Below are 18554 nucleotides of genomic sequence, written 5' to 3' on the forward strand. Positions count from 1 at the left end.
GTTTTTATCTTAGAATGGCCAACTCTGTTATTCCTATGTCAATTTGATACAGTAGGGGCTTCCACACTTCCCATATCTGTGTCCTCTGTCACTTTTATCAGCAGTTAAAACTGTTTAATCCGTTGTTAACATGTRTTAACCTGTTTTTCCGAGCCGCCTTTAAACGCAACATGAGCGCTACGACGCTGGGTTTACACCTCAGTGAAGGAGACCTACTGCTGCTGTGCGGAGCTGCACAGGTGTGTTAGAATCATGGCAGCAAACCAGCAAAACTCAAAGAACTTTTCACAGTTTTTCCCCCAAACTAACAGACTGTTGAGTAAAGCTGTTGGATGAAGGTAATGTTAGCTAAAAGATGACTAGCTAATATCAATACAGCACCTTAAGCTTAGCCTGTAGTCTACAAGTAGCCTGTAGGCTACTGATGTTGTCTATGTTCAGTTACGTATATTCATTTTGCCCTCCAAAAAAGTCGTTCCCCCGCTCGCACAAGTCGTTCAACTAGACAGCTATTTGCAATCCATAGAGGGGGCCCAGAAAATGTTTGGAAACCACTGGCGGGGGGAGGGGGGGGGCAGGAGAATAAGTTTGGGAACCACTGAGTACAGTGATAAACTTTAATGTGTTTCATTGAGATCCTGTGCAATACACTCAAACCAGCTTCCAGGTTGTGTCAAAGTAGCACCTCAAACCCCTTTATACACACAGATGTGTAATTGTTGTGTCTGTGTGTGTGTGTGAATGTGTTCAGTAGTGTTGTAAAGCACTTTAAGTAGTCATTCAGACCAGTAAAGAGCTACATAACTGTAGTTAGTTAACCAATTTCCCTTTAAATGTTTAAAAGATGCACAGCAGACTTAAACGCCATGTTTCCAGACTCTGTGCTCCTTTCCAATGTATTTCCATAGAACCAGCTTCCAGGAAAAATGAACAGGACAAATATGCAATTATTATAAAGTAAAAACATGTCCAGTTACGATTAAAGGATGGCAAAAGAAATGTGTGACAACGAGACTCTTTCCACCTTCTTCTATCTTGATTTAAAATAAAAAGTTTGAAAACAAAAGCTACACCCTATTTCATTTCCCACAACTGAACATGCTTTCAAACCTTTAATCAACCAAACCACATAAAATCCTTCTTTCCAAATCCCAAGCAACACATAATGGCCTCTATTAAATACATGTGCTGACTGAATAGCAGACCATAATTGGAGCTACAGAGATTCTGCTGAAAAGGAGATATGGAAATTGAGCATAAAACTTGTAATTATCTAATAGATTGTTAAACCAGACTCACATTTCCCTGCATTGACATTTCATTTTGTACATCTGGGTTTTCACCAGACGAGGTTATGCTTTGTAGTTGGTACCATTAGGATTTTTATTTCTTTTTTGTAAATTGTTGCTCTCATGGTTTTAAAGATTGAATCCTTTCCTGACATTTAAAAAACGAATTAAAAGAAAGAAGAACATTTAAGTGACACAAATTGACATTCAAGCTCTTCTTTGAGATCATAAAGGCCAATCAAAGCACAGAGAGAGAATTAAGGTGCAAAGAAAATTCCTCCCCACAAGAAATGACATACTTTACTAAATAACACCATGTTTTACTTGCCAATTAAGCAATTTCCCTTTCATTTTAGGGCATCTGGAAACCACACCGAAAAGTAGCACTGTTTCTGCTACCAATCCCAAGAGACACACTGTGTCTCTCAGATAAGACCTCCTTCAAAACGTATTATAAAATAAACCAAACAATGAATGCGACCCCCAAATGTGACCCCCGAGGTTGTTGTCATATTTTAGTTACTGGAATAGTAATGCTTGAAAAGCGATCAGATTGTGTATGACAGTGCAAAATTTGTAGGACAACTAGATGGGAGTGTGATCTTTGCAGGTAAGACACAAGAGAGAGATGCCTGATGGGGGATAAGGGTTGATGTAATAGATGTTACACACAAACAACCACAAGAAAGCAGGAATTAAACAGTTATGACTCTGAATGTGACCCAAAGTCTGTGACTGGACCGTGAGAGTTTAAGGTTCTGGGTTGAACATGTCGTTTCGTCTTTTCGGTCCTCATGGAGGGTCACACACCTGTGTGGCAGCTGAAGCCCAGGTCGCCCCAGGGTCACGGTTCCCAGCCTCTTTCTGCCCAATAAGCAAGCAGGAATGTCAGAGTGTCATGGGTCGAGAAGAGAGGACACAGGAGAAGCTGTACACTAAGAACAAAAAAAAATTGCCATCTTTACTGATTATGTTTTGAGCTGTTTTTATTTTTAAACCAATTCTTTATTTTTCCTCCTGTGATTTATTTATTCATGTCCTTAAACACACGCATACACACATACATATATTTGGGTTTTTTTTAAGTTTAAACTTTGCTTATAACCCATTCATTTTTATTACATTTTAAATTTACTTAATTTCTCTATGAAACATGATTATGTGTCCAGTTTTTCTTTTCAGTCCCACATATATCACGCTAACCCATCCATCAGTATCACCTGGACAGCCTTTAACCAGAGACACAAGGTGTAAAAAAGTTACTTTGAGTAAGAGAAGATCTGCTTTCTGCCACGACAATTAGTTTCTTCTCATTGACCCGAGACCTTGAAGGCACACCCTCCAGAGGGGTCAGATGCCTGGGGCTACATGGTCTGCAGGCAGTCCAGATTTATGCTCCAAGTCACAGTCAAAGGCCAAAGGTCAAGGTTAAACCACAGAACGAGTCACAGAAAACCATGATGCAGATCTCTGGGAACACAGCAGGTGAATCATGCCTGTCTGGAGTCTTTTATTTCCTACAATTCAATGATTGTTTGGTTTGGGTTTAAGTAAAATTTACTTTTTTTATTATTCTATAAACTACAAATAACTCAAAACCTTATTGTAATTAAGTATCTACTTGAAAAAATGGCAACTATTGAAAAGAACAAAAATGTGTTTTCTCAGTGCAAATAATCCTTGAAAAAGTAGATTTCATATTGACTTTAATGTTACACAGTACTGATGTTTTAAATTGTCTTTGACAAAGTAACCATATTTCCTAGTACATTATGTGTAATAATATACATCTAATTAGATGTTTGAGAAAGTTTATGCAGGACAGACAGTAAAGTTCGCCAACCTTTTTAACCTTTCCAGATTTTCTCACGTAACCACCAACGTTTCATTGGGATTCAGTGGGATTTTATGAGAGATAAAACATTTTAGTGCATATCTGTCAAGCAATTTCAATTACATAATAAAGTCCATCTGTATCTAATTTAATCTATTTAATCTCAACTATTTTGTGAACCCTCAGAGGTTCGTTAAGGATCATAATTCAACAAACAGAGTCAAGAAAACACGGAACATTTTGGACCAACATACAAAACCTTGTGTGTAACAGAAAACCAAAAGCCCCACATCAATCACTCCTTCCTCATTGAAAACATGGATGTGGCAGGAGGTGTAAATCAGAATAAATCAGAGGAGAGATGGAGCTAAAATACAGAGAATGAATGAAACCTGTTAGTGACTTCAAATGAGATTTATCTTTCATGCATCCAATTCTTTCTTCTTCACAAGTATCCATTTCATTTTGCTGGTCCATCACTCTAAAGCCCAATAAAACACATTGAAGTTTGTAGATGTAACATGACATGATGTGAACAATTTAAAGAACACAATGCTATGCTATGACAGAAGCAATATGCTGCAGGGTAAGACAGAAAAATGTAGTTGTTTATATTTTTTTATATTTTTCCAGATGCAGATTTCCTGATTTGGTGAACATAGACTTAACCATATTTTGTGATCCAGGATCATTTTTTTGCAGTTCCAAAGACAGTCAAAATAACTACTTTACATAATGTAAACTCATTTAATTTGGTGAGATTTATTAATATTTGGAAAATGCAGGAAAGAAAAAGTCCATCAGAGCTGAGCGTGTCATGCTTTTAATATATTTTTATGGGGAAATGTTATTTAATATAATAAATATTTAGATCCAAGTTCAACTTTTAATTTACAAATTACAACTTGTTAATTCAGATACGTGGTAAATGTTGGTGTTTTTTAAATTTTATAAAACATGTGACTTAAATCAAGTGCTACATACAACTGATATAATTTTTATTACAAACTGTTTTGGCTCTTCCAAGTGATCCATATTCTGAAGATGGTCTTTTTGTGTACTTTTCAGCAACAAAGTTATTATATTAACAGCCAAACTGAACCTCTGTCTTCTGTTCCAGGAGAAATCTAAAATAAAACATCTGTAAAACTGGGCGAAAACATGTATGTTTGGACAATGTGTCCCCAAATAACCTGCTGAAGAATGAAAAATATCCAACGCTGAAATAAAAACTTTCAGGTTTTTTGCCCCCAAGTTCAGCTGCTGCCGACATCGAGGTTTACATTCCTCTGCTGTATTGTGTGACTTCCTTTGATAAGGATAACCAGCACTGCTCCCAGGAGGACATGCCTAATGTCTCAGCAGATCACGACAGGCTCGCCGGGCCAAAGAAAACCACCGGACCTCTGATATTATCCCAGGGAGGTCATGAACAGGAAAAATTACGGGAATCGATCAAGGATCAGGAGTTCAGGTGATGCTTAGAGAATCAACCTGATTCATTTTAGGAGCCTGATTTAGAAACCTGCTGGTGTAGAAACGCAGTAATGTGCTTTCTAAGGTCCATTCCTGCTTATATTTCAGTCACACAGCTGCTTTCATTTACCAGGTGCTATAAAGACAAGGACGACGTATCGGTTCCAGCAGACGCATATGAGTCCAGAGGTTTCGTTCAGTGAAGAGCTGGGGGAGGATTTCACTTCTATTGACCCAAACATGTCCTAACTGGTGAAACATGATCTAAAACATGTTACTGAACCATTTATGAGCTAAAGCTGACAATTAACTTCACACCCTCCTGCAGAAAACCCATCCTTCTCCTTTGACCAGGCAAAACCTTTTCACCCATTTGACAAACAGCAAGTAGATGGACAAAGCTCATCTACCACTAAAAAGAAATGACTATGAACCCTAGAAGTCTGTGTACATTTCACATGGTGTCAAATTTAAGAGAAACCTCCATGCACAATCTTCTGCGAATTATTTCTGCATGTTAGTAACATGTCGCTTTTTCGTTCACCTATTGGCCTTGTCCATGCCAAGTAAAGTAAGAAACTGCATGAAAGTTGATTATAGTACATAAATAAAATCCAAATATTTGTCTACCTTAGTCTCAAAAGCCTAAAGGTCACTAATAAGAAAAGACTCAAACTGCATTCTTTTTATTTCAGTTTTTCTACTGTAAATAATCAGCTTAAGTTCAACACTGCCCCCTGCTGTTAATTCAGTGCCACAGCCCAGATGTGCAGTTGCATATCGTCACCTTCCTAAAATAATAGCCTAAGTATTTTTTTTTTGTTCTTTTTTTTTTGGCAAAAGTAATTTAGGCTAAAAGAAAAAAAAATCACCTTCTCATTCAGCCAAATGATAATTAAGACAAAAAATAAATTCACTTTTGGCAAAAAATGACTTGGGTCATAATTTTTATTTTGGCAAGGTGATAATATGCATTATGAATTTGATACCAAGTGTTTCTGCTCCACTCTAATTCATGGCGTTAGTAAAACGCAGCTGCAGAGCTGTAATAATTTCCTGTCAGTACACAACATACGTTTTGAAGTGCGTGCAATGGCACAACATTTTCCCCCTCTGGTTTACCGCTTTGAATTATGCCAGAGATTTAAGCGGTATCCTTTAATTTCCAACCTTTCAATTTCCACTCTTATTGGATGCCAGTTGTAAGAGCTGTAATTGTGGCAAACATGGCAGATGACTTGTTAAGATAAAATGTGAGTTCAAAGACGGAAAAGTTTGCCAGGAAACAGAAAGGTTAAAACATCTCATTAATGATAAAAGACTAACCACACTAACAGGTGGTGTGTGGTTCCGTCATGGTTATGACATGTAGCGCTATAATCCAGGTTTTCAAATCGAAAAGCTGGAATATAGAGCTAATGTTACAGAAAACAAAGATCAATCCATCTAAAGCCATCACAAAATGCATAGATCCGTAAAGAACTTGCAAGTAGACAAATATGATTACATTTCTGCTTTTATTGGTGAATTTAAACTTTTCCTTTTCCAGGGTGCGAAGGCTATACCGCAATTTAGTGCACAACTGTGAATATACTGGGAATCTGTCCTATTGCACGCAGGCTCCTAAGTAATTTACAAAGAGACTAAAATATAAATTTATACCCTTACCAGGTTGCAGAGAAAGTACACAACAACAAGCATGTGATTCAACTCTTACTGGATATTTTACCAGTCTTACCAGAAAAGGTGGAGCTCATTTAAATCACCGGTTTCCTGCCACAAACCCAGTTTTCTGCACAGTCTATGAAACTTAAGTGAGGTTGAGGTTTTTCCAGAAACTCCAAATTAGCCTTCTGTATCTATTCAAATGTCAGTGTCATTGTGCTTGGGATCGTTATCCTTCAACTGTGCCACAGGATCACTCATTTGACAAAATGAGTGGAAACTGCTTAGGATGTAATTGGACTCAATTCACTTCAGCATCAACATGAACAGAGAGGGCACCAACAGAGAAAGAAATGAGTGTCGCAAAATCAATTTGGGAAAAGACAAAGGAGGTAGTCAATAAGCTTCACGATCACGATTGGATTTATGGACCTTACGTTTAAAAGTTTGACAAGAAGTGAAACTCAGTACTGCCAAGAGAAATAATTCAATACCAAGTTATTTCATTTATTGCAACAAAAGTTTGTGGATTTAAAAGATCACTTGTGGTCTATGTAAAAATTTGAAGCATATGCGTCCTTAGGTGCATAAAAACTCTGAGTGAATTTCTGTAACCCTCCTGTGGTCTTATAGCGCAAATGTCACGGTCAAAGAGGGGGAGGGAATGTCCCGTCAGACCATCAGTTTCCAAAACCACACAGAAATAAAAACCTTGTAAAAGCTCACACAGGGGGGGGAGCAGTGCGCCCCCACCAGTCTGCACACAGTAAAAAAAAAAATTGTGGGGCCTAAATGAACCACGGGAGTGTTGAAGATATCTTTTGGATTATAATTCCACCCTGAAGAAAAACAGCTCAAAGCACCAGCAGTGCACCTAAAAATCTATATTAAATTTGTAATGGATAGTTTTGATAGTATAATGAAATTAATTGTGTTGTTTTCCATGTACTGCACAGTCATTGAGGTGAGTTTGAGCAATAAACCAGAGACAGGAAGCACATAAACATTTAACCGGCAGAGTCACAAAGAGGCCATCTGACTCTGGACTATTGATATAAATTATAGCAATCTGTAAGCAGCACATTACCTTTTAACCTCCAGTTCCATTATTTGTTCATGTTTAACCTCACAAGTATTGTAAGTGATATCAAACAAGCTAAATTCCTACGTTTGAGTTTGCTTAGAGATTATTCTGCTCTGGCTGAACCTAAAGTCCTCTAATCCCTGTTTTGATTATCCATTTCTTCTTCCTGTATTGAAAACTTTAGAGGGTTTGTCTGCACACATGTGTGCTCATGTGCAGTTTGTTTGATTTAGATGCTACATTCATTGGGAGCAAGCCGTTTCACACTACAGATGTGTGTGTGTGTGTGTGTGTGTGTGTGTGTGCGTGCGTGCGTGCGTGCGTGTGTGTGTGTGTGTGTGTGTGTGTTAGAGCTAAGCATAAATATTACAACGCTGTCAATCCAAGCTGCAGCTGGAATCACAATGAGTCATGATGGTTCCCTAGTAGCAGGTCACTTTAGGGAATTGGCAAAAAAAATAAAAAATTACAACTGTTTTGTTGTTTCATCTATATAGTGAAAACAGAAAAAAAAACAACCAGGACCTTCTTGCTTCTGCCAGTAATTTTCTTTCCCTTTTGCAGACGATAATCCTAAAAAAAAAAAAAAAAAGACGCAGCTGCTGCTGATGATATTTTGAGTTTGACACCAATGGACATGAGTAAGAAACACCTCAAGGACCTCGGGCATTTGCCCTTCTGACCCCTAGCGTGTGCTCTGTGTGCTCCCTGTTGGGGCATGTCTTTCCCAGCTTTGACCCAGGGCTTTAACACCTGCGAAATCACGTGGAGACGCCGCAGGAATCCAAAAATTACTTGTTGTGATTCCAGCCTGTCTGCCTCTCAGCTGCATTTGAGAGATATGCAACACACAAAAGTCACCCTGTGGGGAGGATACATCACATAATGTCATGGTAAAGGTGTACTGAGGGAATAAACTAAGACGGACTATTGCATAACATGCACAAGTGTGACGTCTTCCCACAGTTGGTCGAAGTTGGAAGGAACAGCTGTAAAATATATAACCACAAGGTTGGCCGAGGATTACTAAGGTTTCCAAAGAAAGACTTTGTGTGGATACTTTGAACCTTTAATTAAATATTAGCTGGTTAAACTGGTTATATGCCATGTAGTTTAAATTAGTGTAAAATCAAATTCAGCTGTGAGATGCAAGACAAAAACCTGCTGACGCAAGCATTTCAAAGTTTCAGTGGAACCGCAATCATTTATAATAATCAGGGCTGCAGGAGGCAGGTTCCTCCAGTCATGATGAAAAGTAAATACTTTAATTGTTAGATGTGTTTTCAATAAGTGCACTAAAGAAGGAAAGCAGCTAATTCTGCTTTGTGTGCCGTTATGTTAATGACTTGATAAGAGCCACCAGAATAAAACTGATCAGATGGAAATAATAAGCGTTACAATGGCAGAAAAACTTTAACATTTCTGAAGCATTTGACGTTGGAGAGGATTCAACCTTATAAGTCTGAGTCAGAATGTGACTAATAATTCTCATAAACCATAATAAATACAGATGTTGATGGTAAAGCCTGAAGCAAACAATGGCAATAATTACTTTAAGAGCTTTGACTGGTACAACTCTGTTTGTATTGCTATTCAAATATTTCCCATCTATTTGCTTTTTGTTACATGAACAAACCAATACAATAAGATTTTATTCTTTGCTTGCTGACTAGAATAATGACATTGCTAGAGGTCAACTGGGGTCATTATGAGCTTGCCTTTGTAACAGGAGTAGCAGGTGATGTAGCATTTCTGAGGGAATAATCATTTCGACTTCCAAAGCATCTTAATGAAACGCCTCAATCAGACCGGATTTCATATGTTTTATGACAATTTGCCTTGAAATAGACGATCAATATGGACAAGTGCTGATGCAAATAATCGCAGAACAACTGAGATCATTTGCTTTATGTCTTTCATGATGTCAAAAGCACGTGCATGTGGAAGCTTCGCTAAGGCAAAATTACAGCAACATAACAGAAAAACCGACCATGACATGATGTACTATTAGGGAGTTTTACAACCTTTATGGGAAAGTTTGACAAGTTACTTTAATATATAAATGATCTGGTCTCAAACCATTCAAATGAAAAAAAAAAAGAAAACATATTTTATGCTCTAGTCTCTGATTTGTGCCTGATTTTCTAAATTTTTTATGTTTTCTGACTAATGCTCAGACTACAATCCTAAACACCAGATGGGTTGAGGAAAAGCCACAGAGACAAACATGTTCCAGTTTTAATTAAAGCTTACAATATATTTTATTTTATTGGGTATACTTGTTTTTTTTTTTGTTGGTCCCCCCCTCAATTCACCCAATTAAAAACCCTGAGGTCGTTCATGTGAGCCGCTCCGCCTCCCAGGCTCTTCATTTCCCGAACTTAGAGTGCAAGCATTAAAAGCTACAATTTCTGTGATGTATTGAATTATTTTATTCATCAAAGCTAAGCAAACAACTGAAGTGTAAATTGACATAACTACAATAATCAGTGTGAACTTTTCCCACACATTTTATGATACACAAGGAAACACTCACCATCTTAACTTCAGTTTGCGAAACAATTGATTCCATCTCAAAGTTTTACTGCACATCTATTAGGAACCAGTTCAGTTTATCGTGGTAAGTAACATTTTATGCATTTGTCCTGTTACTGAGGTGGAAGAAAGAATTTAGTTCCTACTGAAAAATGAATAAATCACAGCTGAGGACTAATAACCAGAGTGGAAACACAAATGGGTGGCTATAGAAGAAGCTGATGAGAAAAACAATAGCAAAGGAAACAAGATGCACATGCATTGAAATGTGTCTTATGTGCAGCACGATAGAGAACATTCAGAGCAGTTCTGGGCTATGAAACCTCGAGACCAAACTGATTGTTCCTCCAAGTGTATTTAGCAAACTTGTGTCACTTCTGATTTACGCAGAGGCGATGACCTTTTACCCCAACTGTGACCAGGACAGACCTTTCATCAGGAATGCTGTAAAGAGCCTAATATCACGGGGGGGTGGGTGGGATGGCATGCAGAGTCAGCACAATTATGAGAGATTAGGGTGCTGTGCAGGTTGCAGTGGCAGGTAGCAGGGCAGGGACGTATACCCCACCCTGTGTTGGGAACGCATGCCTTCTAATTAGAGACGCGTTTCCTTCAAAGGCTCGGAGCCGCTCTCTCATGACTTAACCTAATTACCTCAGAGAAATAACAGAGCTGGGTTTTCATTTGAGATTGTGATTGAATATGTGAACCCAATGTAAACATGGTGAATTATTATCCACCTCAGTATTATGGCAAAAATGATGGAGTATTAGTCATTACATTTTCAACATATATTGTTCTTAAGCAAGCAAATATTTTTAACAGCGCCTTACACTCATGTGGTCTGACGTGTTCTGAATTGTTCCAGTCACATCAGGAAATTGTAGCTTTCTTTTTGTAAACGATAGACCAATAAAAAAATACATAATCTAATGTATTTAAAAGTGTGACGTTCATATATTTTTGGTTTCCTTTACTCCAACACAACTAGATAGAGATCTTATGCAACCAATTCCTTTCATTGAATTTAATCGTGGTGGTGGCAGAATCATACTGTGGGAACAATTTTATTCAGCAGGGAAAGGAGATCTTGTCAGAGTTGATAGGAAGATGGATATAGCAAGAAAAACACTGTAGATGCAGCCAAACACTTCAGTTGTATTGCAGCTAAAGGTGGTTCAACAAAGTACTGAATCAGAAGCTAACAGCAAATGTCTCACCTTCAGATATATGAATACCATTTGTAAACTCTGCATCCTTTTCTTTGTGTTCCACACAACTTTGCATTGGTGCATCAACACTGAGGTTCATCATATCAAAGTGATGAAAGCTTTGGGGATGTAAATCAGTTTGTACACATACATGTTCATTTCAGTACATAATGTAATCCTCAGTGGTTTCCTCTTTAAATAACACAAAGTGGAACAAATGGGGCAGGTAATTGTGTCCAACATACACAACATTGTTGAGCAAGTAGCTTTTTCCCCCCACAAAAAAAAGCCTTTATCCTTTCAGACTATCAAACCATTTTGTCCAGACGAAAAATAAAGTCATTAAGTTCTGCCTTTGAGCAAAATTGTGTTTTTTTTTCTTTCATTTTTGAGGTTTAAGTAAAAGGATTAGAAAAAAAATGAAATGATGAGGGTGTAAAGAAATAAAGAAAACGAGACTAAAGTTTTGGACCACAAAGTGAAGAATGTCTGAGGAAACCTCAGCAGTGCTCTGCAAAGCCTTCATGTTTGGAGCTTCACTAGTTTCAGCTTATTGGGGAGCGACACTGTGCCTGCATGATAACAGTCCTCAAAGAACAAGATTTAAGTTTTAAATGAAGACAAAAAAAATTACTGTGACCGACAGCAATGTGAAGTAATTTATTTCAAGGGGGATATTGGCCATGAAAATGTTGCTCAAAGAGACTGTTTTTTATTTTCCTGCCCCTATATTTGTGGGGTTTCTTTGCTTTTCTTTGTAAAGTGATAAAGCAGACTTTCACCTTTAACCAGCTGTTTTTTAGCTACAGCCTGTTAAAGCCATCATGAAGCAAACCTGGAAATGATCATCTGCATAAGGCTCAACATACTGTGGACATTTACAATCCTATTACAAGGCATTAACTACTTTATAGCTAAATTATGAGCATATAAAAATGTGGTAGTAATAGGAACCTGATGTTCAGCAGTGTCTGACCTGCCAGAGAAGGATGAACACACCAGCCACGGAAGACAAAGTGCTGCAGCTGGGTTTCCCTGCTACCTCAGAATGTCATGGTTTTACTGTCCTTCAGGCTTGCACTAAGTAAAATGACAGATATTCATGTGAGTTATGAGCCTGGTGTTGTAGCTGCTCACAATATTTACTTTTGATGAGCGACTGATTGAGATGACGGAACAAAAATAAGGATTGATATTCCAGGAAACTTTGACCAAGTGACACCTGTAAAAACCTCAAAAGTTGTGAAAGTAAACAATGATTAAAATCATCCTCTTACAAGTTTATTTTGGCTTGCAGAAGTATTCATATCCCACTTTTCTTCCCCCATTTTTATGTTACAAAGTCATTACTGTATTTTATTGAGATTAAATATAAAATACATTTTTACAAGTAAAAAAAATTATATTAATTTGTATTTGTGTACTGCTCCATTTTACTCTCATACCCTTTCATGAAATCCATTACAATCAATTACCTGTTGAGGTTTTATAATGAGTTAGCAGACTTGTAGTAATATGTATAAATGAATGGGCAATTATTAAAGAAAACCCAAAGAAACTGCAAACTGATTGAAAACCCAAATGTACTGCCACGTCTACAATGAGATCAAATGTGTTAATGTCTCCAACTCCACAGTCCAGACATCAAGACAATGAAGAATCGCTCTCAATGCTTCAAATAAACTCTTTAGAAATGTTCTCTGTCCAGTCTGAATGAGCGTCTGCCATTTTCAAAGGATGAATTACAAAATGTTTGGAAAGAGATGACTCTAGATCCCAAACTAAGTGGCAACATACATCAAGAGGCATGGAGCTGTAATTTCAATGAAAGCTGAAGACAAAAACAAATTTATACCATACTTTTCATATTTCTGTTTATTTAGCAAACTAGTAACCTTTTCGCCTCCGCTCACAATTCCGAGCTACTTCGTGCTGCTATATCAAATAAAATCCTAATAATACATTGAGATTTGTGAATCTGATATGACAAAAGTGCAGAAAGAGAAAGTCTGTGACTTTACTATATCAGCATACTGTTTGTACACGTTTTCTTTAAAACAAAATTAAAGATAGAGTTCAAAAATAGTCTGAGAGATGTGTGAAATGGTTTCAGCATATTGCATAGGATGTTCGCTTTTCTCTTTCACAACATGACCTACGTGAACCTGCGACCTTCAAGACATGACAGAGATACCATCTGTGTTGCTGTTGCTCTCTCCCACCATTCAGTCATTTTGATGAGCCAACAATCAGGTCACACGTGGAAACAAAACTGTTTGGTGCAAATGTCTTTAAGTCATGACGTTACCTAGTCAATTAGTTACTAGGTAACTAGTTACTATGTAACTAGGTAATTTAGTTACCTAAACCAATCAGAGATACAATTTGTGTGTCAAGATGTAGTAAGCCAATAGAAATAATTGGTGAGAGGTGCTGGAAGTTCTTCACATACATTTACTACATCTGCTTTTGCAGAAAAGGTGTCAAAAGGTTTCTGAACTAATAATCTAAGGAAGGATTCTCACTAACTGAACCTTAACTAATTGCAATGTCAGTAAACTATTTGAAGATGCAACTTAAAAAGTTGAATTTGAAATAAGTCTTGACTGAAGTTCCTCATGCAAATTTGTCTCCATCTCATTCATCTAATTCAAGAGTTGGAAGTCAGGAACTTTATGAGGATGATTTTTTCTTGGAGCTCTTTTTTTTTTTTTAATAACAGCCAAAAATGTAGATTATTTTAATGTCGATTAAAGTGTAAAGTTGCAGAACTAAGTTTTTTATTCACTCTTTAAATCAAGATTCTTTTGATTTAAGCCTATGAATATCAAAGGTTATGTGCAAATAAATTCAGCCCAGTTCTTTTGACTCATCCAACTTTCCGACCAGCAATAAAGAGGCAAAGATAAAAATGCAACAAGTTATTAAAGTGAAACCTGAAAAGCACAATTCATTTGTTGTATAGGAAATTATGAACAAGGTCGACTTTGGCATTGTTCAAATTTCTCGTTTTCAGGTGAATGTACTCTATAATTGCATTCTTTGAGCCACTTGCATGTGAAAATAAACATCTGGAATAAGAATGTGCATAATAAGGCAGATGGAGTGCTTTCTTTGTCTGTTTAAGTCACTTACACACCAGATTAAGATCATCCTATAGCACCCAGAACCTCCAAGGCCTGTTTGAACATGGCTGGATTGCAGAACATTGGAAAACCACTTTCAGTGTAAAGACCAAATTGACATTGCTGTGGAATTTGACACGTAATTCCCCACAGACTATCGGTCAGCACATTAAAGATCAAACTACTTCCTGACCCAGGAAGCCTTGCACGATTCCCTTGGATCACTTCAGGATGCAGCCAAGAAGCTGAGCAAACCAAACCACGCTGCTCTGAAACAAACAACATGTCAGCAAAAGGATGTTTCATAGACTTAATTTGCAGATTTTGCAGATTTTCACTAAATATAAAATTCTTTGTCCTCTACCTTCAGCTTCAGCTACAGTGTAGAGGAAGAAACACCATTGTGTCTTTTGAAAATAATAAAAAAAAATCTTATCAGTATGAGAGGGAAAAAAAAAAAAGTTTCTGTAAAGAGCTCTGCCTAACACAGGGTTTGCAATGTTTCTGTGCTTCGGGCGAATATCTTGGCAGGCGCGCCAACATAAACAGTGCCTTGGTGACAGATCATTCTGCATTTCTGTTAAACACTTACTGGCCACTTTTTTAGGTACACCTGTTCAACTGGTTAAGCAATAAAAGCAAATAAGTGAATCATTTAGACATTTTGAAGTTCAAAAAGATCACTACAATAGGCGATAGGAGGATTTAAATAAGTGAATGTGGCATGATTTTAAGTGCCCAATAGGCTAATGTAGATAAAAAATTAAAAAACTGTGCTCTACTGGGATTCACAAAGACCTAGAGAATGGTACAAAAAAAGAAGATATGTTGGGTAAGCAGCAGTTTGGTGTAGAAAAGGCCTTGATGTCAGGGGAGAATGGGTAAAGTGATTTAAAATGATAGAAACAAAACGATAGCTCAAATATCTACTCAACATATGTGGAATAAAAGGCCTGACTGCATTGCCAATTGAACCTTGAAGCAGATTGGCTACTGTGGCAGAACACTAACCAATTGAAAAAACAGATGGCCCAGTGAAAATCAATTTCAGGTGCAACACTGAGATGGCAGGGTCACAATTTGGCCTCAACATGAAAGCGTGGAAACATCCTGCCTCATTCTGCTGGTGACCATCTAGTTTGAGAATCTCACAAACTCCTGATGGTTAAYGCTGCCCTCAGCTAATCGTAAGCAGCTCAGCTCTCTAAGCAAGTTATAAAACTCTCAAATTTAACAATCTTTAAAAATCGTTGCAAAATTATAAAAGTTAGTGTGTAGCTAATGCAAAGCTAACCTTGAAATCTATGACCAAAGATGGTTTATTCTCAAAAAATCTCCATGAATTATGGGATTTATTACGTGAAATAAAAAGCCAGACTCTGTGCTACAGAGTTAAGGCACAACAATTGAAAAATAAGAAACAAGTAATTATTGTCTTATGCATCATTGCAGCGCATTGCTGGAAGAAAGCAAAACACATGGGGGTTTCAGACAACTATTGTGTGCAGGAGACTAATTAACCCCTTTGACTGGCGTAAACACACCCCAGCTGTTATGCTCGAACATGGACTAACCACATCAAATGGGCTGCGATGGGATATCACTACATGCGACGGGGGAGGAATGCTTCAGAGAACGCCTTAAGTGCTTAAGTGATGAGTGAATGTTTGACTGCAAACATTCGTGCTCAGCCACTGCGGCTTCAGGTTTTACATAACCATGACAGCAGATGAACAAGGAGGGACTGACAGTTGTGTAAAGCACAGAGACCGCAACTGTAATAAACTGGCGTCAGGGGACGATGAGCATGCTAACATCTGTACGCCTGCCGAAGTGATTGAACCGCAGAACTTCAGAATGTAAAAGTAGCAGTAAAATTAGATGTCTATGACTGCAAAATTGATCTTCATAAATATTGGATCACAAATTCGATTCAGGACATATGAAAACAAACAGTTATCTATCAAAGAGGTGTGGCTTTAGCCATTTTACACTCTACCTTAGCCTTATCCTAATAACTCTTTACTATGACATGCATTTGGCACATGCAGAGCCAAAAAAAGCAGCGGCTGCGGTTTATTTTTATGAAGACTGAACTCTTGTCACAAGTGTTGCCGCTCCACTAGCATCGTCTGGTGCTAATCAGAGGGCAATAAAAGGTTCCGGTACGGAAAGGATCAAGGTGCATGGGTTCCTTTCACTGATTAACATTAAGGGCACTATCATCGATATATCAGACTGTAGAAGAACTATGTTTTCAGGAAGGCCGAGAGTCATGATGGCTGCGTGGATATCACTCAACTCAGGCGAAAGGCAGATTGGAATCAAAATAATGGACCTTTCATTACTTTACAAAGAGCTGCTGGTTTAACATCAAAAACCAGGAGACTGAGTCCCAGATTTCAGCACTACACCAACTTTCTGTCTTCCCATCAGAACAATCCCAGGAAACACTAAGTGCAGGGTTGCTGCTTTTATAGCTTTTAATAGGTAAAGTAGCTGCCAGCAGATGCAAAATGATTGTTTATGATTAAATGAATCTGGAAAGGTGACAACCTCTAATAAAATAGGAGTTTTAGGAGTTTGTTGGTTTGGATAGTCATGGTCCTGTGTGTTTCCACAACCCATTGTCAACAAGAAGAGCCATCAGCAAATATCTTAGAACCAACTCTTCCCAGTCTTTTAAGCATGTAATCCTTAAAAGAAAATGGCAAAAACTGGAGCTACAGCACATTTTCACAATGAGAACAGGGACATTTACCGTCTTTGTGGAACCTTTTAAATGTCCATCTACCGGACAAAACGTCCCCATCTGAAAGAAGGCAATAAACAGAGCAACGATTCCTACACCAGAATAGATGAGAAACAAAAGAATCAAAGGTTTGCAATAAGACAGTTAAAATCCAGAGCTTGACCTGATTTGAATGCTGTGGTTGGCTGCCCTTGAAAGAACTGTGCAGAGATGAATGTATGGAAACCACAATAAACTGAATGGACAAAAGTTCCTCAACAACAACTCGAGAGACTCAAAGAAAAAGACAATTTAAAGTTGTTGCTGCTCTATATAGCTTTGCAAATGGTTGTATCATGTACTTAGTTTCTCCCAGCACTATTGCAAGTCATAGAAACGTTTCTGTACAAGTGAGCAAAGATGCAATTGTGTGTTTTGGTGTAAACATTTTGCAGATCGATCGATCCATCCATCCATCCATCCATCCATCCATCCATCCATCCATCCATCCATCCATCCATCCATCCATCCATCCAGAAAGATGTATCACACAAGAATTGTAATTGAAACACATTGAATCTTTTTCTACTTGTTTCAACTGACAGCCTCAAGACTTTAGTACACTATACCATATTTAATTCAATGTCACATGCTGTTTTTATTTTAATTATGTAAAGCACTTTGAAATGCCTTGCTGCTGAAATGTGCTATACAAATAAAATCTGATTGATTGATTGATTGATTGATTGATTGATTGATTGATTGATTGATTGATTGATTGATTGATTGATTGATTGATTGATTGATTGATTGATTGATTTGACAGTTGCAATCAGGAAAATTAACCATTAAAGCTAGGGGTTGCAAAAATAAAATAAATAAATAAAAGGTTAAAATTTAGGTCCATGAACGGCAGCATTTTGCATCCACTTTGATCATTCTGTACTGAAAATACAATGTGTGTGAAGAAAATGCTCTTAAAGATGATGGTGAGATCAGTAGTGTGTGTTTCCACAAATCCTCTGCTAACTATTAAGTCTTTCATTTAAGCTAGGCATTACCAGGGAGGGGGAGAGGAATCACAGCTGATAAAGTTGGTGAATTAGGATGACAGAATTCATAGTCAGCTTGTAGGATTTCAACAAAAAGAGTCTTTACGTTCCTCCAATACTGTGATGTTCTACTTTGAGGCTGATCTGCATATTTCTGCTTAAAAAAAAGAAAGTTGACACTACAAGGAATTTCCTGTCGTGTGGAGTTATCTGAAAAACAGCAAAATCTTCCACTGTTTAACTTCAGCTGTGTAAGCGCAACAATGGAGTTGCTGATAAAATGCTTGTTTTTCTGGTGGGCAAGCCAACTGCTGATGGGAAGATTCCTTTCAACACCTAAACAATCCAGTAGCTGCTAAGGATCATGATTTCAGATGCAGATAATGTCTGATGATCACTCTGAATGCTTGTCTGAAAAGTTTTCATGAGACCCAAAAATGTTAACTACTTTTTTCAACCGTTAGAGCTAATATTAAAAAGTAAACACTCTTGCAAAGGTGTTAGTACCCACAAACATGTGAATAATCACAAACTTTGATAAAAATTATATAT

At 37.6% G+C, this 18554-nt stretch overlaps 1 protein-coding gene across 2 annotated transcripts in view; it reads right to left on the reverse strand.

Annotated features, from left to right (window-relative positions):
* megf6b (multiple EGF-like-domains 6b) overlaps positions 1–18554 on the reverse strand; it is a 64776-nt gene that overhangs the window by 32950 nt on the left and 13272 nt on the right. The window lies entirely within an intron of this gene.

This window comes from Poecilia reticulata, linkage group LG5 (assembly GCF_000633615.1).
Source record: "Poecilia reticulata strain Guanapo linkage group LG5, Guppy_female_1.0+MT, whole genome shotgun sequence".
Lineage (NCBI taxonomy): Eukaryota > Metazoa > Chordata > Actinopteri > Cyprinodontiformes > Poeciliidae > Poecilia > Poecilia reticulata.